Genomic DNA, 26,014 nt, shown 5'->3' on the forward strand with positions numbered 1-26,014 from the left:
CAGCATAACGATCCATCTGTGTTGCATATTTTCATTCTTCCTCAATTGCTGGGCTCAGATCTGAACCTCAGATCTGACTCAGCCATTACTAAAGCTAGTGGTAACCAAAAAAGCTCTCAAGCTTCTCCCTTAACCATAATGCACCAATGCCTGTTTGGTGACTTTACCTGAAGTAGTAGCTACCAATATGGATATATAAAGATAAATACAAATGCATTAAGTCCTACAGAGGGAACTATATTTGGAGTTCAATCATAAAGGACAATGGTATCCTTACAATGTCTCATTTTTCCAGAAATTTGTTGAAATAAGGAATGGGGGCTGGTGGGCGGGAAGGTGAGAAAGAATGAAAATGGACAACACAGATGGAATGTTATTGTGAGTACATAACTTCTTTATCTGATGTTATTAATTTTCATTCTATCCTCAGTTGTTGGGACAGAGTCCCCAGCTACCTAGAACCCCAGGTGGACTCTTAGGAAGGATATTCCTAAGCACAGTTGAGTCAAAAGCTGTTCTATCTCTTGAGACCAGATCTAATTTGTAATGAGCAATAAATGTATGAGGACTGGCCCAGGTTGCAGCTGCACATATGTCATCCTTGAAAGCTCTGGATAGAAAGACTGAAGAAGTTGCCACGGAGCTAGCTGAATGGACTCTTACAGGTTTTGGTAACGTTAGACCCAGTTTGTTATAAATAAAAGAAATTTAATCTGACAGCCATCTGGTTAGAGTTACGGTTGTCAATGGTTTTCCCAATTTCAAGTCTGCAAAAGAAACAAACAACCGGTCTGTCTTTCTGATTTCTTTTGTCTTATGTAAATAAAAGCATAATTGTCTGTGAACATCCAATAAATGCAACACATATTTACCTTTGTTCACAAATTTAGGAAGGAATACCAGCAAATTAATGGACTTATTGATACTGGAGTCTGACACCACCTTGGGAAGGAAGGACGCATTGGTTCGTAATATAACTCTTTCATTATGAAAGATCAAGTAGGGAGGCTTCGGTGACAATACTTGAAATTCTGAAATACTTCTAGCTGAGGTAATGGCCACTAGAAAAACCATTTTCCAAGTCAGAAACTTAAGGTCTCATTTAGCTGCTGGTTCAAGGGGGGATGAATTAAGTCTTGCAGTACCAACATCAGATCCAATGGTGGAGTAGGGTCTTTATACAGGGTCTCAATAGAAGAGTGCCTCTCAAGAATGCTTTACAAAGTTTAGAAAAGGCCACGGAACAATTTTCAAATCCAATATAAAAATTACAAATTGCTCCTAATTCAACCATAATGGTAGACCAGCTCACTCCCTCATTAAAGATCAAAGCTAAAAATTCAAGTATTTTATGTATCGGTAAAAATGGGTCAATATGTTTTTGTTTACCCAGTAAACAAACCTTTTCCATTTACTTGTATAAAGCATAAAGTTTTCTTGTTGAAGGTTTATGGGAAAATAAAAGGATATGACAGATGGGGAGCATCGGTTGTCTGGCTATTAATAGATATGGAGAAACCACTCTGTTAGCTTGATGTTCCAGATATCGAGATGAACCATATCTATTAGATGTGACAGGACATCTGGAATCAGATCTAGAATCCAAGGTTGGAAAAGAAGATGAGGCCACAGGAAGGGGAACCAAATCTGATGAGGTCAGTAAGGTACAATGAAGATGACTCTGCTCTTCAACCTGGTGGCTTTCAGCAGGAATTTTGGAATTAGATGGATTGGTGAGTAAGCATAGAGTAGACTGGGGGGCCAGTTGTGAAGTGGATCATCCCTCGGTGACTCCGCCTGAGGAGGGATTAGGGCAAAGTAGCTGTTGCATTTGTTGTTTAGAGGAGAATTAAAATGGTTGCACCAAGACTGGCCCTATCTGCAGAAAATCATTTCTGACACTTTCCTTTTGAGAGACCACTCGTGAGGTAGAAGAATGGACCTGCTCAATTTGTCTGCTATCATACTGGATTCCCCCGGAATGTGCATTAATATGAGAAAATGGATGGATGTGATCGCCCACTGCCACATTCTAAGTGCTTCTCAACACAAGGGGTATGATCTGGTTCCTCCTTGTTTGTTGATGTTCCAAACTACTGACATACTGTCTGTTTGAATTGCAGCTGTCCATGAAGGGAGAGCATCCTCGAAGGCCTGCAAAGCTAAAAGCACTATTCTCATGTCCAGGACACTGATATGCAAGTTGGCCTCTTCGGAGGACCAAGTGCCTTGGACTGTTCCCTCCAGAAAGTCCCCCCCCCACTCAATATGGGAAGCATTTCTGGTCACTATGGCACTAGGCTGAGGGAGAATGAAAGGATGGCCTTGTAGAACTAGATCCGACTGAAGAGGTAGTTCTTGCATGCCTGACTGATCCTTTATTTGTGTTATCATGCTCTGGTAAAGAATAGACCATTGTGCTGCTAGCATCCAATGAAGAATTCTTGTGTGAAACCTTGCTAGAGGAACTAAAATTATGGCAGCTAACACTGACCCCAAGGCCTGAAGGATCAACCGGGCTAAAACATTGGTACTGCAAATTATTCTCTTGACTTGGAATCTTATAGTTTGTACACATGAGACAGGAAGAGAAGCTGTCACTGATGTTGTGTTGAAAACTGCTTCTACGAATTTCAAAATCTGAGTTGGTTGTAAGTGAGACTTGTCATAATTTATGGTTGTCCCCAGATGAAAACATATTTGAAGTACCTGATCCCTTACCTTTACTAACAGATGCCTGGTCGGGGCAGTAATGAGCCAATCATCCAAATATGGAAACACTCAGAATCCCTGCAGTATCAAGTGAGCTGCCACTACTGCCATATATTTGGTAAACACCCTGAAGACTGTGGTGAGGCCAAAGGGCAGTGCTCTGAATTGGTAGTGACTGGTTTCCAGCCGGAAGTGTAAATACCTTCTGGATCATTTGTTCATCTTTATGAGGTAGTATGCATTCTGAAGGTCTACTGAGCACATACAATCATCCTTGCCCAGGAAGGGAGAATGGACTGAACCCTGACCATCCAAAACTTTGTATGTTGAACTGACTTATTCAAGTTGCTGAGATCCAAAACTGGTCTCCAGTTCCCTGTTTTCTTTGGCACAGAAAAGAATCTTGAGTAAGTTCTGGATTCTACCTGTTCTGGCAGGACCTCTCATGGATGACATTTCTTCTAGCAGTTTTGCATTTCTAGGGCTGCTTCTTTCCTCCAACTGAGTGGAACATCGGAAATGTTGCATACAGTTGAAGGTGGACGGGAAAATAGAATTATATAACCTCTGGAAATAATCCTCTGCACCCAAGTATTTTTTTTGTTATACCTAGCCAGACTCCCTGGTGCAGGGATAGTTGACCCCTGATTTCTTCCAGATGGGGACAATCAGTCCTCCTTTGAGCACTGGTATGGTCTATCAGCGAAAGAGTCTCTGCAATCCTGGTTTTGCAGGCCTCCTCTGCCATGTGGGGTGTCATTGTCCATTAGAGATCCCCCGCTGCCCAAGGGGAACTTTCTCTACTTGTGTCATGGAAAGGACCCTGGGACTTCTTGAACCATGTTTTTTGACTACCTCAATGATCCCTAGAAAAGGATTTTTGAGGGGTCAAAAAATGTACATCCACTGCAGAGAGAGTCTTTCCATCGTTCTCAAACCTGAATAATGCATCTTTCATTCTGGGGCCAAACAAAGAACTGCCATTAAAGGGAGCATTGACAAACAAGGAGTTGAAGGGCTCTGTAAAATCACATAAGCGCAACAAGACGTGCCTCCTAATGGATAAGCCTGAACCCACTGCCCTTGAGATGCCTTTGGCCGCATGCGAAATAAGCCTCATGGATAAGTTTGAAATAGATTGGAGGGTAGCAACTGAGAGGCCACAGACAGCCGAACCTCAGCAGAAATAGTCCCTGAAAGGGATTTTGAAAGTTCTTTGATCAAGTCTCTTTGCCAAATAGTTTAGTGACCAAACAGCAAAGGTCGCTGAAGCATAAGCACACTTCCCAAATATGTCTGCCACACCAGAATCCTGGTTAGGGGGATGAACAGTGGTACTTTGTTTGGCAAGTTCCTTCTTGGTGGCCTCTGCCATGACCATGGCATCCATGGGCTACCCCTTCCTCCACAATTCCTTTCCCACAGGTGGAGTCAGAATCCTATCTGGCCTCTTAGGTATTGGCTCAACTGAGTCAGGTTCCTTCCACACCTGCTGAGAGACTAAATCAATAAGCTCGTTGGTGGGCACAGTAACCCAGGAGGTAGATGGGCCAACTCCATAGCTGTCCAGAAATACTGACTCCTCCAGTGAAGGGTTGCTGGGGGCCAAACACTTCTCTGATTCAGGATCTTAAGGATATCTCCAAATCAGACATCTCCTGGAGGTGACTGTGGGGACCCTTCACCCTTATCGAAATCCGTATCCTCAGTGACTCACTCTTGTGCAGAGTCCAAGTGCCTCCTCTTGCACTTTCTCTTCCCAGGGATTTCCTAGGTAGGGTGCTCTGTGGAAGTGTCAGAAGAGGCTATGGAATTGTGCTGGGTAGTCTGGAGGTCTCGAGCTGGCTGTCCCTGTGGTACCAAATGATGAGGCTCCAAGCACTGAGACATCCGAGAGCTGGACTGAAGATCCAGATGGGTTAGGTCCATCAATCCTGTCGGAGCAGAAAACACCCTCTTCACAACCTTGAAGGCAGTCTGGCCAGGGAAAAAAAAGACCTCGGCACTGAGAAGGCAGGCTTCCAGACCACTGTCTCTTCTTACCCAGAAAGCAATCTCCCTAAGGAGGAAGTTGGAGCCGAGCTATCCAATGCTGAAGTACCAAGGTGCAGAGACAGCTCTGAGACCTTCAGAGTTGACCTCAACACCTTGGATCCGACAAGGAAGCTTCGGCTCTGAGAGTCCTCTGGATCCAAAGAAGTCAGAGCAGGGGCACTCAGAGTTAGCTATGGATCTGAAGATAGGATTATCTTCGGATCCAAGTCAGATGGACCTGGAAGACACAGATCCAGGGACTCTGAAGCAACCAAATGGATAAGAGGCATCTGAGGTGGTACAAACATACATACATGCATACAAATATTTCAAGCATGGGAATTAATGCCCTTCTAGCTTGTCAATATACCAAAACACTTGTTCTCATAATAAATGTCCAGGCTGTTCTTAAAAATATCTAAACTAGTAGTAGTATGTAATTTGGTAGTCTGTTTCATGCACCAACTGCTCTGTCAGAGAACCTATTAGTACATTTCTCATTCTTATACAATCTTCTGCATAGGTTGTCAGATGATTCTCTAGCACTTTTTGATAACTCCAAACATTCCCAGAGGTATGTCTCTAAATGCTCTATATACCTGAATAAGATCTCCTCTTAGATATCTGTAAGAGACACTGTCCAAGTTCAGATATTTTAGTCTGTCAGAATAATTTAAATTTTCACATCCATGGATGACCTTGGTATATTTCCACTGTACTCTTTCCAGTTTACTCATGTTTGTTTTCTTACAGGGTTTCCATATTGTTATTACATACTCAAGTTTAGGTCTAATGTAACTAACAAACAATGACCATCATTTTTGATTTCCCGGACTTTATAAATCTTTTTATACAACCTATAGTTCTATAACTATCATTAACCAAATGGTTGATACGATTAGGAAAAACTCATACCTGTATCTACTCATATAACCAGGTCCTTAAATGAGTCTACATTTTCAATCACTGTGTCCTGTATTAAATATTCACCTTTCAATTTATATCTCTCAAATCTCATATGCTTAGATTTTGATGTATTTATCAGCATATTATTCTCCTATGCCCAAATGGTCAATTTAGTCAAGTTATTTTGCAGACAGGGCTTATCTGCAACATATGTAATCAGTTTACCCAATTTCAGGTCATCTGCATATAGACTATAGAACACCTCAGATGAAAAAGTTGGGTCTGAAAGATACAATCTAAACAAGTAAGGGCCTAGGACAGAGCCCTGTGGGACACCCTGACTATAACTAAGGATTTCACCTGTCCATTTGCTGTATGATACTTGCCATGTCCCATCTGTAAGCCACACAGCTATCCATCTTATCAAGAGTACATCAATACCTAGTTGTACTAATTTATTGATCAGCGTATTGTGTATGGCCCCATCAAATGCTAAAGTTAAATCTATATAAATTACATCACAGCACAATTTTTCATTCATAGCTATTATATTGTTATAGAACATCATGTTACAGGTGGTAATAGATCTATTTTCAATATATGCATGCTGATATATGGCTTCAAGTCCCAACCTATCCGGTTCTGACAATAACTTATCCAATATTACCTTCTTGATTATTTTTCCACAACATGAAAGTAGACTTAAGGGTCTATATGAATCTGGGTTTGTCCTACTCTCCTTTCCCTTAAAGATAGGTTTTATAAATGCATGTCTCCAATCTTGAGAAATCTCCCCATATTTATATGACCTAGTGAATAATAGATATAATGGCGCCGTGAGTTCTTGCTGAAGAGTTCTCAAGTCATTGTTACTAATTCTGTCTCCTCCCTGTGCTTTGTTTGGATCCAGTTTGCACAGTTCTTTTTCAATATAATATAATTTGATTCCAGTATCTGTGGTTACCTGGATGTCACTAGGACAACTTATTGCCCCTTTTGTGGAGCCAAACTGTTTTGCACAAGATTTCGTAAATATTATCTATAATCTGTTGTGCTTGAGAATAGATTTTTAGAATCTGCACACAGTTTATTAATCTGTGTGTCTTTACTCCTTCCAAATCTTGTGTATCTATAAAAAGGTTTCCTATTATGCTCAATATCTTTGTATAAATTGTCTTCAAATATTTCTTGATCTTGCCCCATACTATGCTTAATCTGTTTGTCCAGCTTATTTATTTTAATTTTCAAAGTTGCAGTTCGACTGTCTTCCATTTCTTATATTTTTTTGTCTCTCACCTTAATCAGATATCTGGTTCTTATGGAAATATATCCCCCCAATGTTGTTATGCCTAGATCCTGATGTTAAATATTTTTTTGATTTTTTGTACTTAATTTCTCTTTAAAAACTGTCCACATTCCATCTGCATTTTTTCCACTGAACACCTCACTCCAGTTAGTTTTACATAGTGACTGTTTTGCTTCCATACAATCTATAACTAACCCTCTGTGCATTGGTTTAGATTTCAGCTTGGCAGAATTATCTAGCAACAAATACATCAGCGGTGATAAAGCTCGACTTGAAGTAACAGTAATTTCTTTGGGAACACAAACAATGTTTAGTATGTTATGCCCCCAGGTAGTTTTTTTTACAATCTGAAGCAATTGTTGTTCCTGAATATATGGTTTGAATAATTTCCTTACTAACGTTGTTGAATCAATATTATTCGAGTCTGTTTCTGGTAGATTTAAGTCCCCACTTAATATTATTCTTCCCACCTGTGTTTCATGCAAGAAATGTATGAATTCCTGTAGGTAATCTGCATTTGACTTTGGTGATATATACAGTCCAACGACTGTTATATGTTCCAGGGTTCTTTACTGTCACAGTTGCACAGTCTACAGTATTGGTATTATCTCTGAACATGTAACAATCACAGGTCTCATAACTATCTTTAATCCCTATCATAGCATCTCCACATGATTTTTTGTTAGAACGTCTGTTACAGCAATAACATTTATACCCTGACTGAATTGGTTTCCAGACATTCTTCTTTAACCTTGTTTTACAAACAATAACATAATTCCTGTGGGAATGTAGCAAATTTTCCATTTAAAAAAAAACAAAAAAAATTATTAATGCTCCTAGCATTAACAACCATCACAGATGCATCAAACGTTGCTGTCTGTGAAATGTTAAATTTTCAACCTGGCAAAAATCCTGCCTAGTGTTTGTCAAATATTGTAAAATATCTGCTGCAAAAATTCTCTTCCCTGATCTTGACAAATGCATGCCATCCTGTCTGAACACATGTGCCCAAAACTAGGCTTGGATGCTCTACACATTTCCATTTTTTTTAAACAGGGCATTTTTCCATGTAGGTCATCATCATCATCGGTTCATAAAGCTAAAACCCACACAGAAACAAGTGTTCAAAAACAGAATGCTACAGATAACAGAAATAGATTCATGGAACATGATTCCATGTGAAATAGTTCAATAAGGTTCAAGACAGACCCCTTTATCCCATTTTTCTACATGGGGTCGGAGTATTGTGTTAACTGTCGCCAGCTCTCTCAATTCAGTGCCACACTCATGCCTTCTTCAACACTCATGCCTGATTGTCACAGATCTTTCACACAATCCAACCACCTCTTTGCTAGATGTCCTCACTTCCTCTTACCTTCTTCCTGTCTGTATCAAACCTTCCTCACCAGATTGTCTTCTGCTTTTCTGCACAAGTGTCCAAACCACCATAGTCTGTTCTCTTTGATCTTGTCTACAATTGGTGCTACTTTGGCTTCTGCTCTTATGTCCTCATTTCTTTGTCTGTCCCATAATGTTCATCCTATCACCCTCCTCAGGAACTTCATTCCCATCACTTCTAGTTTATTCAACAGTTCTGCCTTTACTGCCCAGGTTTCTGTACCATACAGTAGTAACCACTCTCTTGTACACTTTACTTTTCAGCTTCTTTGGCATTCTTCTGTCACAGACTACACGTGACACTCTATGCCAGTTGACTGCAGCTCCTCTGATTCTACCTTTAACCTCTTCATTCAGACTACCCTTCTCCTCAATCACCCCTTCCAGATACCTGAAGCTGATTACCTGTTCCACTATCTTCCCTTCTATCTCTATTCTCAGCTTCTTCTGATTTCCCCAATTTGCTGCCATTACCACCATCTTATCTGTGCTTAGTTTCATCCCATGTGCCTTCAGTTTTGCATTCCATTCTTCTATCCTTTGCTTTGTTCTAGCTCAGAGTCTGCCTGTAATGCCACATTGTCTGCATTCAGCAACTTTGCTGATTTCTCCCCTCCGACTTGTTTGGTAATGTAGTCCATCACCAGTATGAACAGCAGTGGGCTCAGAGCTAAACCCTGGTGTACACCCACTCCCACTGGGAACCCCTCTGTGAGCCTAAACACTGTTCATACATGAGTCACTGGATCCTTGTACATAGCTTGCACTAATTCTACCAATGCTTCTGGGACTTCAAACCACTGCAGTATTGCCCAGATCAGCTTCCTTGGGACGTTCTCATATGCTTTCTCCAAGTCTAGGAATGCCTAGTTGGACTCTCTCCTCATCTCTAGCTTCTTCTCAAGTATCTGTCTCACTGCAAACCCCAGATCAGTTGTGCTGCATCCTAATCTGAATCCGAACTGCTCATCTCCCATCTTACATTCTACTACTCTGTGTATCTGTTTATCAGTCAGCCTCTCCAAAACCTTCATGCAATGTGATAGGGGTTTGATGCCTCTGTACTGCCCACAGTTGTTGATGTCCCCTTTGTTCTTGTACACTAACATGAGTATGCTTACTCTCCAGTCATCTGCGATACGCTTTTCTCTCCAGACTGTTATTAGTACCCTCAGGAGCCATTTCTCCCCTCTATCACCCTGCATCTTTATCATATCTGCTGAGACTTCATCTGTGTCTGCTGCTTTCCCTGACTTTATTTTTCTTAGTGCTGTTCTTACTTCTTCTAAGGTGGGTTCCTCTTCTTCTCTCATCATAGGCTGTTTCTGAGGCAGTACAGCTTCTGTGGTGTATACACCTTCCATCTGCCTTTGATGTCCTATGGACTGGTGAGCAGGTTTTTGCTATCATCTCTTATGAAGGGTGTCTGACTGTCTTCTTTATCTTTCTGTCTTTGCCTTGCAACCTGATATAGTTTTTGTGCGCCACTTACCCAGTCACTCTCCAGAAGTTGGTAGAGTGCCTCTGATGTCCTATTCTTTGCTACTGAAACTTCTTTCTGAGCTTTGTTAGCCAACCAGTAGTCCTTCCTAGCCTGGTCTGTCTTTTCCATCTCCCACTTCTTCCTGCACTCCTCCTTTCTTTTGATAACTTCCTGGACTTCTGCATTCCACCACCAGCTTTCCTTATTTACCTTATTTCCATACCTGGCTCAGCCACATATCTTTTCTGTAGTCCTAACATATGCTGTTTTTAGGCGCTGTCATTCTTGTTCAACTCCACCTTTTTCCTCCTCTTCTGGAGGTGCTAGAGTCCTGAGTAATTCCGTGAACTGTTGTACTTTCTCTCCAGTCAACTTCCAGGTCTTCAGCCTGGTCCCTGTTGTCCTTCAAGCCTTATTTGACCACTGCTCGCAAATGACTGTGGCAACTAGTGGTTTATGCTGTGGTCCGGCTGTTTTATTGGAGATAACTCTGCAATCATGGATTCTATCCCAGTGCCTTTTCCTTACTAGGAGGAAGTCTACCCGAGTTGCATGTTGGCTACTCTTGTATGTGATCTTGTGACTGTTTCTCTTTCTCAATCCTGTCTTGGCTACTATCAAGCCATTTGCCAAACAGAAGTCTAGAATGGCTTCTCCTTTATTCTTGTTGTCCCACCCTTGTGGATCCAGGAAGTCATCATATCCTGTTCTGTCTGTCCGGATATGTACATTCAAGTCATCCATTATCAACACCAATTCATGTCGTCCTGCTTTATCTATTAGGTCCTGCAACTGCTGTCTGAATGCACTCTTTCCCTCAGTATCACAACCCTGCTGTGGGGCATAGGCTGAGATTATGAATACTGCCCTATCATTACACTGGAGTCTGATTGCCATGAATCTGTCATTAATTCTGATGATATCCCTCACTGCCTTCTGAAGCCTCTCTCTCACCAGACTTCCTACACCTTTTCTAGCCTGTCCCCTCCTGAGTAGTAGAGTCTGGATCCCAAGCCAAGTGGCTTTGCTGCACTGCCCTTCCATCTTGTCTCTTGGATACATAGGATGTCCAGCCTCCTCCGTATCCTCACGTCATCCACTTCCAAGCTGCATCCTGTCTGTGAATGTACATTAAGCGTAGCAATTCTCAGTTCATGTTTGGCAGGTTGGCTGGTTTTACATCCAGCTTTCACTCAACAGAGCTATCCCAGCTAACTCAGGCTGGGCAACTAGACAGTGGCTGACCAGTAGCTTATTGACTTAGGGCTGCTGGGCTTCATGACAGGCACACACTGGCCAACAGAGGCACATATACCCCTCCACCATTTCCATGTAGGTATTTACCCAAAAAATCCTTTCATTCACCGTGACCTGACTATCCTTTCTATAGGTGATTTGTGAAAAATACGTCCTAACACCAGTACAAGCTATACTATCTAAGAGGGTTGTCAGTTCCCTACTAACAGTCAGAGAATCCTTGTGGATGATATCATTTGTACCAACATGAAGAAAAACAGATCCATACTTCCTTACATTAAGGCGTTCCAAGGCTTGTCTTACATTTTCTATTTTTGCTCCTGGCAAGCATAAACCTATTCGATGTTTATTATCTTCTCTGCAAATATAAGTATCAGCTCCTCTAATAATTGAGTCTCCAATTACAAGAATATTTTTGCATACCAGCTCTGAAGAATCTTAAGCTTCTAATATAGTAATATAATACAATACAGTACAGTGGTGGTGTGATAAAAGCACAGGCCTCCTGACCTGAAGTGGTGGGAGACGGTAACATACTCATCTGGATCCTCACTGAGAAAAACTTCTTCATCCTATCCATATCTTCCTCAGTCAAACTCCTGGCTGAACAAGACGAGGCCAGTAAAGGTGATTTTGAATAGCACCTTTCCATAAAGAGGGAAGAAACCCTGGAAGGCACCGAATCAGCAGAGGAAGAATACTGGGTTCTTGGCAAAATAATAGGATCCGGAACAGTCAGATCTGAAGGTTTCTTGGTCTGATCCAAGGGCATAGGATTCAATAACCTCTTTTTCTTCAGATCCAAGAGGGAAGAGGTTTGAGATCTCCTCGAATCTGATTTAATCCTTTTTCTGAAAGGCTTGGAAGATGGAATCAAGGAAGTGGAGGGAATCTGAGACTTCAACTTTAACTTTACCAAAAGAGGATAGCAGCAATCCTTTCAGTATCAGCTTATTCTTTCTGTTCAGAAGTGCTCTGGGATTAAAATTATGACAGATAGAGCAATCCTCCTGCAGGTGCTGTGGACCTAGACAATGGACACAGACTGTATATGCATTTGAGATAGGCAACTTGTGCCCACACTTCAAATATTTTTTAAAGCCGAAAGGACTCTTCTCAGCCATACTAACATAAATGACAAAGCACAATATAAGAACAAAATTTTTTTTTTTGAAAGAAGAAGTCAGAAAAGAAAAATATTACCAACAATGGTAATTAAATATACACAAGCGTGTAAAAACCACAGAAGTGAAAAACTACCAACAATGCTAATAAAGTGGTACACTAACGTGCCAGGGTAAAGGATAACAAGTATAAGAGAAATATACATTTTTTTTGTAGGAAAAAAAAAATCACTTAGCCGCTTAAAGAACAGATAAAACTCGGGAGCTATGGCTGACCACGTCTTTTTGCAAAAAGCGGCAAACGAGATCTGGGATATGATAGATGCTGATGCATTATGGGTAAGGGAGAAGCTTGAGAGCTTTTTTGGTTACCACGAGCTTTAGTAATGGCTGACTCAGACCCAAGGTTTGGATCTGAAGCCAAAAGTTGAGGAGAGAATGAAAACTGACAACATTAGATCAATATCTTTTTAAATGCCATTGCTCATTTTCTCCATTTCTCAACTGCAAGACCTGAAATTGCAGGCTGGTTCCAAATATCTGAAAAAGTTGAGATTCAGATAAAAATAGTGAGTATCAAATTATTAACCCATTTTACCCCATACCCCTGTTACTTACAAAAGTTCAAGATGTACTGTACTTGGCAGTAAGCAGAATACACTGAGGTTCTACAACCTTATAAAGCATATAGTCTCACTTATTTGTATTGGTAGTTCAATTATTTCAAATATCACAGTTAAGGTCCTTGGAATTTCAAAAGGCATTCTATTAATTTTATTATATTGTATTTTGCGTTTTATTTTAATTTATTTTATTTAGTTCTGTTTTGTTAAATGGGTTCAACTAGGTTGTCACGATGTGTCTTAATACTATGAGGTATGCCTGTGATGTTTTTACTATGTGTAATGTGGTAGGTACTTCACAGTGAATCACCACTGTAAAAGGACCTGTTGTTGGGAAATTACACTTTTGTTTACTGTACGGATCATAAATATAGATGTTCAGCAACCAGAAATGTGGCCCATCAGGCCCAAATGTACTATTTCATTTAAATCGCCTGAGTACTTTCCATGCATCCTCCCAGACTATCTCTCAATCTGTCGATATACCTCCATTTTTCTCCATATTTACCTTCCAAGCTAGTATCCTTCTTCCCTGATTTTTTGTAAATACTGAGATATAAAACTTACTGGGAGTATTTTACTGAGCTCTTGTTTTATCACACCACTGTCCTTTTCCAAAAACCCAAATTCAAGTTAACATTTTGTGAGTTGTAAATAAATGCAGCCATCCTGGACCAGTCAGCAACAAAATACAAATGTGAAAGTGCAGAAAACAACTTTGAAAACATGAAGTCTGTGAACCTTCTTATGAATTTCAAAAGTTTATTGGAAGTTAAACACTTTTGTCCCAAAATAATCCATCAATAGGACTTCTTCAGAACACTGAAACACATCAATAAAAATCACTTAAATAGAAAAACTAAGCCAGTTAACCAATTAACTACTAAACGTCTTAAAGCAACACTACTTATAAAAACAAACAGGTGCAATCTTTGAATAAGCTCAATAAAAACACAATGACAAATACAAAATTGTAAAATTATAAAAATTATAAAAAAGTTTCCCTCCCCATAAAAATCCTCTAGAACTTGCTTTATAAAATGTTTAAAAATGACCATAAAAACTGTTTTTATTGAGCTCATTCATACATTGCACTAACCTGCTAACTTCTACCGAACATGGTTTTGGGCCCTACCACAGTACATCCACTGCACTACTTTCTTTCACCCAAACAGTAGCAGAGGCCCATGACAACAACATGCTGATCTCCTGCTTACTTCTTCAGCTCTCTAAGGTCTTTGATGCTCTCTCTCACTCTAAACATCTAACTAAATTCTCAGACCTCAGTCTTTCTAGCTCCTCCGTAAACTGTTTTTTCAGCTACCTCTCTAATAGGCAACAATCTGTTCACTGGCAAATTGTCTTCTTCCCCTTCCTTCCGGTCAACACAGGAATTCCTCAAGGGCCGCAAGGATCAGTCTTGGGCCCCCTCTTGTTCAATATTTTGACTAACAAACTACATTCTGCTTGTAAGCTCTCAACACTTACAATATGCTGATGATTCCACACATCACCACTACCCATAGTATTCCTAATCTCTTAGCACTCACTCAGGACACCTTCTCATCTGTCGATACATAGCTCTCAGACAATCAGCTAGTAATAAATGCTAAAAAATCTAAACGCCTTCTCTTCATTCCTAGAACACTAGCACAACACAATTCCTCCTTCACCATCACCTCCCTCAATAATTCCATCATTAAAGCTGAACCTCATATCAAACTACTTGGCACCATAATCAATGACGCACTAAAATTTGACCTACACATCCAACAATGTATCAAAAATAAAAACAGAAACTTTATCTACTTTACAGAAATAGAAAATTACTTACACCTTCCTCCAAACTTTCTCTGGCTCAGTCAAGCCAATTACCTTGTCTACTTTACATTGCCCCTATCCTTACTAATATTCAAACTATTCCATTGATCATATTTGACCAAGCATACAATAAAATAGTCAGATTTGCCACTAACCTTCCTCACAATTCTCAGCACTGTCTCACCCTTAAGAAACTTCAACAGTCTGAATTCTCTCATCAACTACTACTTCGTCAGTTACATATCACACATTCTGTTCTCTATAATTCCTGTTCCTGTCCCTCCTTCAACAAACTGAGATCTTACTACACCCCCCAATGACACCTCCGCACAACACTTTCTTGACATCTACAAACCTAAAAATAAGATTGGAAAGTCCCTTTACGAATACTCAGTAGCTCATGTCTGGAACACACTCCACCTGAATATAAGAATTATTTCCCAAAAACAGCATTTTAAAAGAGAACTAAAACACTATCGACAAAAGACTTGGTCCTGCTCATGCCAAGCCCCCACATGACATTTACTTAATCTCTACCTCCCCTCTATTAGACTTACTCCTCTTCTAGTCTATTAGAGCTACCTCCTCTTCTTCATTTTCTCTCTGCCATGTAATTTCATTGTTTTTACCCTCTTGTATCAAAAAGATGGAAATTATTCCAATGCTATGTCTCTTTAGTTTAACTACTGAGAGTAGCTCTTTTACATTGCATACTTTTGTAATGTGATTTTCATTGGTTTATTGAATTTCTGTGCTATGGACTGCATCATATCTCTTTATGCTACATGTTTGCACTTTTGACTGTTATGTTATTTTATGTCTTTTGCGTGACTGTATACTGTTTGGAGCTATTCTCATCAGGTCTCCACTGAAAATGGGCCCCTGGCTCATTTCATTAATCCGGTTAGCAAATTTCAAGCAAATAAAATAATAAATGTTTGCCAGGTACCTCCATGCTCACCACATGCTTGTATTGCTTTCATTTTCTCTAGGTATTCACACTTCCTCCCAAAACCACACTAACTGGTGAGGTACATTAAAACTGTGCACCCATAAGTGTGTGTGTGTGTGTGTGTGTGTGTGTGTGTGTGTGTGTGTGTGTGTGTGTATAAAAGTTAAATGTATACTGGTATAGTGGCTTTCTCACTTACAAAAATGCTATAGAAATGCTATTTATTATGCCAAAATACTTAATGGTAGAAGGTCTAGTCAGTATACCATGGTACTGAAATGCTATGATAGCCAAACCAGCTGTGAATCACCTAAAACAAACCGTTGTTAAAAGCATGGCTTGTAGCCACCAAAGAATGCTTCCTCTCATGCATTAGGATATTTTTTCTTTTTTTAACATGCAGAGGGAATTTGAGGCTGAGAGAGAAGCCTCTTGGTGAACTGAGACCAGAGGAAGGTGTAAAAGTGACAGTCCTTCGGATTTACTCAAGCAGTGCCAAGAGCTTATCTGTGGATATATTTGGGGATTGCAGAAAAGCCTGACCTGAGCTGTAATGCCAAATCTATGAAAGACAATGATTACTATAGTCCACTGATAAACTTCAAAACTGGAATGGAAAATACAAGAGAAGACATCTTAAGTTGACCAGAACTGTGTTTAGCAAAAGTATGTCTATTTCCTATTTAAGTTGAAAGTGAATTTTTATTTTATATTTCACTGTAATTAAAACTGCAGTTAAACTGCAGAAAATGAATGTAGAGTATTACACTTGCTACTTTGTGTGTGTGTGTGTGTGTGTGTGTGTGTGTGTGTGTGTGTGTGTGTGTGTGTGTGTGTGTGTGTGTCTGCCTGTCGGTCTCTTTCTCTCCCTCTCTCTCTCTCTCTCTAGATATATATATTTGACATCTGTCTAATCGACACAATTTGGTCGACTAAATAGATGTTTGGCAATCCTTGGGTTGGGGAATATACCCTTTGCCCTGGGGAATGTGCAATCTCAGAGTTAGAACATATAATTGGCAGGGGATGTGGGGAGCACAGGGGGGCTTGCCCCCTGCAAAAAACTATGCTTTTTTTGTTTGCACCCCCCATGTTTTGCATGCTGCAAGATTAATTCTCAGCACATGCATAGTAGCATGTCAGCATGCATAATGAAGATCAATTCAATGCGCCTCCCAACCCCTGTTAATTAAATATACCAAGTCTGAGATCGCTAGTCCCTGATCCCTACTATGCACAACCTTGCACAGAATTTTCACTGGCAGAAGCAATCAAATGACTTTTAGTCACTTCTGCCAGTTCCTAACATGTTCAAAATTATGAACGTTCAGTCATATGGAATACTCTCTTATATACATACGCACACACACACACACACACACACACACACACACACACACACACACATATAAATATATATTTTAACTAGATATATTTGGGAAAGAGTAATATACTGAAATTGCAAGTATCCATGTATATAGTTCAAAATATTTTACATATGTGGGGGCTATGCCCCCCACAACCGCCAATGTGGGGGGGTGCCCCCACACCCACACCCCTACTATATACACTAACTCCAGGGTCACACTACAGTGGGGACAAGGCCATCTACAACTTTAGGTGAAATGTGTTTAGGTGAACTGTGTTTTAGGTGAATTCTGCTTTCAGTGAAAAGTACAAACTAATTTGAGTTTAAGTGAAATGTGCTTTAGGTCCAATGCCCTAGACCCATATATATATATATATATATATATATATATATATATATATATATATGTACATAGTTCGAGGAACACATATGTGTATGATACGTACACACATACACCACACACATATGTGTATATATATATATATATATATATATATATATATATATATATATATATATATATATATACACATATATTTTATATATATATATATATATAGCTATATGCATACACACAAACACACATATGCATGCAAACACGTGACTTCATTGACAAATTAAGTTCAGAAAGAAATGCAGTTCTTATAACACAAGTCATACTGCAGTCACAGTCCAAAAGTATCTACATCTCTATATATTTATATCTAACTATATATATATATATATATATATATATATATATATATATATATATATATATGGGTCTACCTGACCTGACAACACCGACGCACTACAACACCGACAACGAAACCACCGACACCACATAACCGAAAGTTCACAAACACGAAACCTCACATGCCCGACACACCATAATCCCGACAATCAACAAACAAAACAAATCCCCTGTCCAAAAAGCATACACATAACACAACTCACTTAACCCGCCCCTAACCCTAAAGACTGTCACTTTCACACACTCACCTAACCCACGCCTTAACCCTAACTCACTTAACCCACCCCTAACCCTAAAGACTGTCACTATCGCACACTCACCTAACCCGCGCCCTAACCCTAACTCACTTAAACCACCCCTATCCCTAGTGTCCGTCAATATCGCACATTTACCTTACTCGCACCCTAACCCTAATGTCCGTCACTACCGCATACTTACACAGCCTTTTCACATGTCGGTGTTCTCAGCGCCGAGGTTTTCATCCATCGGTCATTTCAGTTTTCGATCTTCTGGTGTTGGTGTTCTTATCGTCAGTGTTGTCAGCTTTCGGCGTTGTCAGGTAGACCCATATATATATATATATATATATATATATATATATATATATATATATATATATATTTGTGTGTCTATATGTATATGAGTCAATGTTTGTTTGTAGAAAGCTCGTTCTTTCGAAAACAAAAGTACTATCGCAATTATGCAAAAGTGCAGTTAAACAAAAGTGCACTTTTGCAAATACCGGTTCAGCAAACAGGTGATAAAATCAGACAACACACACTGCAAAGGCAGTTTTGCAGGGGGGCAAACCACCCTGCGCCCCCCACGCCCCCGCTACTTTATATATACTAACTACGAGATTGCACTACTGTTGGAAAACAGGTATATTCCCTTATCTCCACTGTAGCGTGCTTCGGTGCTGCAGTGTGTGTTTTTTGTTTTTCACCGGTATTTGCGAAAGTGCACTTTCATTAAGCGTAATTTCAAAATACTGAAATCCCAAATTTTAGTATTCCAAAACCACAAGGCCAAAAACCCAACCACAACTCACAAACTCAAAAACACACAACCACAAAATTCAAAATCCCACACTCACACTACACATACAGTACACACAAACATACACAAACCCCCCCACACACAATCAAACAAACTAATCTAAACTACATATAAGCACAAACAGTAACACAAACGAAACTCACACACACACATCTTACAGTCCCTCAAACAGACACATAACAATCACAACACACACTTACACACACTAAACCCCTAACCAACATACACACACAAACTTACCAAAATGAAACCCAAACATCCACATTCCGTACTTCGGTATTTTGAATTTCGTGCTTCTGACGGTTTTGGAAATGTGAACATTCGGCTCTGTAAGTTTGAAATACTGAAATTCGAGATTTCAGTATTTCGAACTTACAAAGTGGACCCTTATATATATATATATATATATATATATATATATATATATATATATATATATGTATACACAGATAGCCAAGCTACAGTTTTCACAGCATGATACCATAAATCTATAATATGGGCCATATGCAAATGGCCTTTTTGACATCCATGACTTTTTACATTTTAAGTATTTATGGTTACACTCAGGCCAAAAAAGTCAAACCTTACTAGATCTGGGCATGCATCCTTCATCCTTTTCATTAACCTCCTCATCACAGCATAAATAGATAGTTTTGCTGCATTTCAGAAACACAGGGTCTTTAAAACCAGCTGATGCTCATAAAGATTAAGGTGCTCTTTAAAATATCCAAAGTAACATCCAAACCAAAGGGTAAATAGGTCACACAGGCAAACCAATCACCAAGAACAGCAGGAAAAACAGCTAAGCTATAGTTTTCACTGTGTGATACATTAAACCTCCTGTAATGGAGGCTCATGGGACATATGTAAATGCCCCATTAAGGATATCAAGTATTTCAGCTACATGGCTTATGAATGTTCATTACTTTTTTACTTTTTAAATATTTATGATTATATTTAGGCCAATAAAGTCAAACTCCACTAGTTGTAGACATGCATGTTTCAACCTTTTTTATTGACCTGATCAGCACAGTCTCAACCTTTTTATTGACCTGATCAGCACAGTCCAAGTGGATAGTTCAGCTATACTTCAAAAATACAAGGTCTTTAAACCCAGTTGATGCCATAACAATTAAGGGACTTGTAAAATATCCCAACTAACAGACAAACCAATATATATATATATATATATATATATATATATATATATATATATATATATATATAAAATATATATATACATATATACATACATACACACATACATATACACTTATTTATAAACACACACACACACAGCACACACACACAGACACACATAGCAGCAAGGTATGAGCTGGTGTGCATTGTACAGATATTATGACATGTCCTCGGATGTTGTGAGGCACAAGCCCAAACGGCAAGTGCCTTAAAATCCTTGGGTGTTTGGCAATATCTACACCATGCAGACCCTCCTCAAGTGCCTTACTGTACTTTTAAATAGTAGATTATGATGGTAATTTCATGTGCTATAGAGTATTTTAATTTAACTAAATGATAGCTTTGTAGGGTTATAACATTTTAACTAAGTGGAATTTTGGTGTGAAATTTTCAGGGCAGTCAACAGTCCAATTTATAAACAACTGCTAACTCGACTTTTACTTTATGCTTATTTATTTAAATTTGTTAACCACGAAACTGGACTGGGCCAGGGACCCCTTTTTGCCACAATCCAGGCCAAAGGCAAAAACAGAAAGCAAATTAAACAATGATACAACATGCAAAGATTATAATGACGTGCATAAAAGATGTTAAAAAAAATTAAACCAAGCAATTAAAATTACAAATAGCAATGAATACAATGATCTATCTATTACAGGTAACTGACAATACAAGCAGGTTAAGCAAAGATTACAGTGCTGCCCCTAATAGAGGCAAATATTACTACTAGAAAGAACAATGTATGGTGTAGAAAGGAAAACACCAAGTATTATCTCTTATTACATTACAGACTGGATTAATGAACATAATAAAATTTGAGTCAGCAGTCATAACTAGCACTAGCCAGGTTAGAAAAGGTAACAGGGGAAGAAGTATAAAGAAGTGCTGTAGGCTCCTGATCTTGAGAGGGGATTAGTATGTAAAAGGGCAAGAAGCAAAGTTCGGAGATGCAGACGCTGGTGGTAGAGGAGGGGACAAAATGGTATGATATGAAGGAAAGTGAAAGTAATAATAGAATAGAATGATTAGCTAACTTCTACTTAGTTTACTGTGGTATAAGGAAGTGTCACTGTAAGTAAGAGGTGAAAGCCTGGAGGAAAGATGTCAATTAGTTTAGCACTTTGTAGCAGTGACACTTAAGTTTAATTTTTTTATTTTAAACTAGACAAACGATTTATAATTTGTCTCCTCTCTTAATTCCATGGGTGGTTTATACCAATATGCTGAAATTAAAGTATCACAGCATTGTTCAACAATGGGTTTCTTAAACGGAGTTACTTGCACTGTGCTGGCTCTGTCAGAATTTACTGACAAGTTACAGGGTGATGACTTGTTGATTAGTTTGTTTGATACTGACAGTATATGCAGTTAATTCAGTTTCTAAGAGAAACAAGAAATGATGACAGTTACCCTACAGGTTAAGGGATGTCAGTTGGCTTTCTTAAGAGAAGGAATCATTAAGGACCCCTTGCTATCTAGAAATGCACAGAGGAATCCAAACAGTCTATAAAAAATTTCAAAAATTGCAAATGTCTATATAATAAAGCATTAATCCTAAAACAGATTTTTCATTTACTTCAATAAGAATGCCACAAAAAAGTATTACTTTGGTTAAAGTTTGATCAGGTGCAATATTACAAAGCATAAATAAGGACTGTCGCTGTAACCTGTACATATCAAATCTGCTTTGTACTAAAACCCATCCAACGGCCTGCACCAGAATATAGTTCTCAAATTGCAAGAAAATGTCTCCGTCTTACCTGCCCCATAGTATATGTTATAACGTATAAGAGATTCAGATACACTAACATCATTCAGCCCCCTGGTTTAGAAGCACACAAGAAGAATTAACATTTGCAACAATGGTAACCCAAGTTCATGTTTATAAGTTTTGATAACCAGTGTTCCAGGCATAATAAGCTCATTACTGAAGTTATTCCAAGAACAAAGAATAAATTACTGTTAAATATAAGGAATTCTGCTTCATTAGTAGTATTCAGAACCAAATCACATGCTTGCATGGGAACACTCTTATTCCATACTTTAAGAAGTCTGTTTCTTGATGAGCTTAGGGCCTAAAACACTTTTGTGCTGAAGTATAAGTTAATATGTCTTAGCTTTAAAGAGTTAGTGCACACATCTAAATTTATTGAAAAATGCATGATTTCATTCCTGAACGCTGAGTACGCTAAGACTGCCGTACCCCGAAAATGCCCATAATGAACAGAGTATAGACTGAGTCTAATGCATCTTACCATGTGAATTGTGTCTCGGACAGAAGGAAGTCTTTTAGTAAATTTGCACTGAACTTACTCAAGTTGTTGGAGATGAGTTCTGGAATATTTGCCAAATGAGCTGCGGTTTTCTAATAGTAGTCTTATGCAGGTTTTATACAGCATAATTTTATGTATTTCATCCCTTAATGAGATCATCTTTAGTATTAGCTCAATTTGCCTTGGTATCTTACGTTTAAAATTAACGACGTTTGCCAAAAGATAGGGTCCCAGAGACTGTCAATCTTAGACCTTTGTAATCTACTTCAGCAAGAGATAATTCATCTACAATTAGTGGTTCTCTTAAAAAAGGGATCCCAAACTCATAGCCCTTGGACCTAATGCAACCCTCAAACTAGCATACCTACAAATGAGGGAAGCGACAACACTACTTTTTTAGCTACACTACCTACATTTCCTTTTGTCTTGACATTGAGACCCTTGCCTGAGTTTGCTAATGCTCATAAAGCATTAGTGGTTATTTGAAATTTAGAAACCTCTGTCGTAAGATGTGTTTACCAAAAAGCATCATCTAACATCTGTGCTTGCTGAAGTTCAAGCTGGTATTTTTTTTTAATTAAGAAACATCTTTATTATCATCTATGACATAGGCAATCATACATTTATGTACATGAAAACAAACAATATTGAGATAATTTTAGCTGCAAACATTATACATCACTTATAATCTATTCAGCCACTGTCAAGTCAAACATTACATAGTTCATTCATATCCTGCCTTCTTTTAAACCTCATTCTTCGTCTGCATGCATTATATGTAATTTGCTCCTACCCTTTTCTAAAGATCCCATTTCCAGTTCTTTTCTCTCTGTTGCTATATTCACTACTTCTAGTACAGTTGATTTAGTCTTTGATTTCCATTTTCTAGTAATTTCCTTTTTGTCAGCTATCATAATTAAACACAGTAAGGCCTTACTATATCTAGGCAATTCCAAGTTTGTATCATAGCTTAAAAAAAATCATTTCCCTAGTCACTCCAACTTGCTCACCCAGCATCTCCAACAGAACAGTCTGCAGGGAATATTTAAAGTCTACCAACTCATTACACACCAGAAAATATGTTCCCAGTTACCTCTTTCTGCCCCATCACACCTCCAAGATTTGCTGTCTACCTGAGGAAAAATTCTTTGACGTCTGCTTGGGGTATAAAAATACCTACATAGCACTTCCAGGCAAAGATCTGAAATCTTCTAGATTTTGTTGCATACTTAGGAAATGTACATATATCTCCCCATTTCTTTCTTTGTGAATTGCTTATCTAAGCTCTCTTCCCAGTCGTTCCTAACCTCCTCTGATTGCAATATTTTATATGCTCTACTAATTATTCCTTTCTTAATGGCAACTTCTGTTCTAGATTCCACTAAAACTCTAACAGTGATGGTCTTTCGTTTAGGACCCCCCCCTATTTCTTTCTCTTTGCCTATACTCCGATATCAATCCTTGATATGGAAGGCAATCTTTATTCTGCATTCCAAATAAGTTCTTGGCATCTTCTCATTCTATTACCTTTCCCTCTCTAGTTATTTGCTCCCAGTACCTTAGTTCCTTTGCCAGTTTTCTCCAGTACATTCTCTCCCCCTCTTGCCTATTTGTCTGTATCCCTAACTGCAGTCATCCCTATTGGCAGAATCTTCTTTATCCATTCCTGTGTTGGCTTAATTCACAGAAGATCTTCTGTTACTTTATGAATATAATATTCTGTTTGATTATTGTTGTTCTCCTTAAAGATCTGCACCCAAAATCCCAGTCTCTCCCTGAATTATAGTTTTCTGTTTGTGCTATGGATAGGAGCCTTAACTGTGTTGCTCTGAAAATACTCCTTCAGCTTGGCAATCACAAACCCTCCTGTTCTATTGGAAGAAAAAGGTTATCCCGCTTGACTCTTGCTGCCTTCCCCTCCCACATAAAATCCTTCAGCTCTTTATTAATTGCTATGCATAACTTCTCCTCTGGTTGATAAAAACATGCCTGACTATTTTATAAGACTAAAGGGGCTAAAAACATTTTAACTGCTTGTATCTTACTGTCAAATATCCATATAACAGACCTTCCATTTTCTCAGGTTTTGTATTATCTTTTGTTTAGTCTCTTCCCACATATCCTTAGCTGTCACACCAGTAAAATTTTTAATCCATACTCCTAAATACTTAATTTTATCATGTCCCCATAAATATGGACATTGCTGAGCCAATTCATATTTGGGTACATAATTCATTGCTATTGCTTTTGTTTTTGCTTCAGTTTTGTATCCCAAAAAGTTTTGAAACTGTCTCAGTATGTTCTATAGCACTGTAATGTCTCTCTCTGGTTTTGTTGGGTATAAAATAATGTCATCTGCAAATAGAGCCAGCTTATCTTGACTATCATACCAAATACCAATAATATCCTTGAATTTGTGAGCCCCTTATTTCCTTTACCAATGGTTCTAAATATAATGCAAATAAAAAAGGGGAGAGAGGGCACCCCCTGACTGGTTCTTCTGTTTTCAGAGAGAACCTCATCCACTTTTTCACCTCTGATCCTTCATATATCCTCCTAATTAACCTTATAATTTTATCAGGGAATGCAAATGCTTCCATTGCTTTGGTCATAAAATCCCAGCTTACTCTGTCAAATGCTTTCTCTGCATCAAGACCCAACAGCAACAGTGGTATTTTCTTACATTCTGCTTCTCTCTGGATCATCACAATTCTCCACAAAACCACAATGATCCATGTCTATCAATTTTGGCATTACGTTTGCCATTCTTTTAGCCATTACAGACATAAACACATTATAATGATGATTCAGTATTGAAATGGGCCTGTATCTGATGGATCTTTACCCTCTTTAGGTAGTACAGCTACTACTACTTTCTTCCAGGATACTGGTACTTCTTCTCCTCCTAAGATATTGTTAAACAAAACCTTCCAGATCTTCATCAGTTTTTCCCTCCTAGCTTCCAAACTTCCACAGGAATACCATTTAATCTTGGGGACATTCATGTAGATTGGTTATACATCAGGATTTTATCTCATCTCCTCCTATCCTAAATGTTAGTAATTGAGCCTCCTCTCCTTCTAGTCTTGGTACATTTAATTCTTCCATAAACATTTCCATTTCTACCTTTTCTTGATTTCCATATTTCTCTGCTTTATACAAACTTTCACAGAATTTCTGAAATATTTCTAATACTTCTATAGGATCCCTACTTATCTTCCTTGTAACAGGCTCCATAAGCTTGGTGACAGGCCTTTTTTACTTTATGTTATCTGATAGTTGTCCCATAAGTTTTAGTGCTCTAGAGTTATTATCAAAACGCTGTTGCTTAACAGCAATCTTTCTAAACTCATGCATATTATCAAGGTAGTATCTTACTTTCTGTTTACCATTCTGTAGTAGCCCATCTTCTTGTTCTATGAGATTCCCCCTATTTTGCAGTACTTCAATATTTGTCAGTCCCTCTAAATAATTATTGTTACTTCTTAACCATATCTCCCTTTCCTTTATTTCTGCCCTATTTTTAAATTCCATTTTAATTTTATCCTATTCCCTAGCTATATTTTCAGAAGAAGTTTCTATCTTCTCTAACAGTTCCTGAATAATTTCCACTACCCATTCCTTAAATTCCTCACTTTTCAACAGATAGATGGGAAAGCTCCAGTGTCTCATTTTTATTTCATTACCCTGTGTTTTTATTTTAGTTATTATTGGTGCATGATCTGAAATAGTTATCGGGTGTGTATCAAGACCTTGAATTGAAT

General features: G+C 38.6%; 1 protein-coding gene across 1 annotated transcript in view; it reads right to left on the reverse strand.

Moving 5' to 3' along the window:
• LOC122812984 (E3 ubiquitin-protein ligase rnf213-alpha-like) overlaps positions 1 to 26,014 on the reverse strand; it is a 1,982,151-nt gene that overhangs the window by 1,113,800 nt on the left and 842,337 nt on the right.

The sequence above is a fragment of the Protopterus annectens genome, chromosome 10.part0 (assembly GCF_019279795.1).
Source record: "Protopterus annectens isolate FY-2018-M chromosome 10.part0, PAN1.0, whole genome shotgun sequence".
NCBI lineage: Eukaryota > Metazoa > Chordata > Ceratodontiformes > Protopteridae > Protopterus > Protopterus annectens.